Source organism: Apis dorsata, unplaced genomic scaffold (assembly GCF_000469605.1).
Source record: "Apis dorsata unplaced genomic scaffold, Apis dorsata 1.3 scaffold_683, whole genome shotgun sequence".
Classification (NCBI taxonomy): Eukaryota; Metazoa; Arthropoda; class Insecta; order Hymenoptera; family Apidae; genus Apis; species Apis dorsata.
The window spans coordinates 170,059-170,878 of record NW_006263864.1 but is presented as its reverse complement, the minus strand read 5'-3'; the positions used below and the strand labels follow the sequence as shown (position 1 = coordinate 170,878).

General features: G+C 31.7%; 1 protein-coding gene across 1 annotated transcript in view; it reads left to right on the top strand.

Moving 5' to 3' along the window:
- LOC102673570 (AF4/FMR2 family member 3) overlaps positions 1-684 on the top strand; it is a 43,152-nt gene extending 42,468 nt beyond the window's left edge. Inside the window, exon 16 of the mRNA XM_006622236.2 lies at positions 1-684. This exon is cut by the window's left edge and continues 1,313 nt beyond it. The gene's annotated coding sequence lies outside the window, so the exon portion shown is untranslated.
- The last annotated feature ends 136 nt before the right edge of the window (positions 685-820 follow it).

Genomic DNA, 820 nt, shown 5'->3' with positions numbered 1-820 from the left:
CTACTACTACTACTACTACTACTACTATTACTACTACTACTACTACTACTACTACTACTACTAAAAATGTCTTACGTCTGTGAACAAGGACACGACTCTTTTTTGTAGATAGGTTACGAAAGAAAAAAAGTAACTTAGATTAGATAATTAATAAATACGCAACAAGAAAAACAAAGTTAAACGATAACAGAAGAAATAAAACATAAACATATTATTTACATTACTTAGAATTAAACGGGGAAATAAGTAGAGGTTCTAGTGATGAGGAATAAAAAAAAAAAAAAAAGAATATTCGAATAATTACACATAGTGCATACACCACATTAAAAATAGTGCGATTAAAGAAAGAAGAAAAAAAAAAAAGGAAAGAAGAGGAAGAAAGGGAGAAAGCGTGCACAGACACCAAAACGAAAAAAAAAAAAATAATAAAATAAAATAGCGCGTGGTAACTTTCGTTACACGAGACGCGTAAGGGGAAAACAAAAAAAAAAAAAAAACAAAAAATCAAGCGTAACGGATAAGTAAGTTGCTCATGTGTATATTTTTGTAAATAGGTATTTGCGAGTGCCGCCGCCTTGAGGGTGACCTGTCGACGTTTAAATCGACGCGACAGGCCGGCCCGCCCCAATTTTTGCTACCACAAATCTTATCGAGAATCAGGAAATTTCTAGTAAAAAGAAAAAATATTAAAATACACGTACACAAGATGTTACATGTCCGCCGAATTTGTCCCGAAGATTTTTTCCGAATCCGATTTCTTTATAAATGCTTGTGTTACCTTCAATCTTTATTTGTATATATATATATATTTATATATACA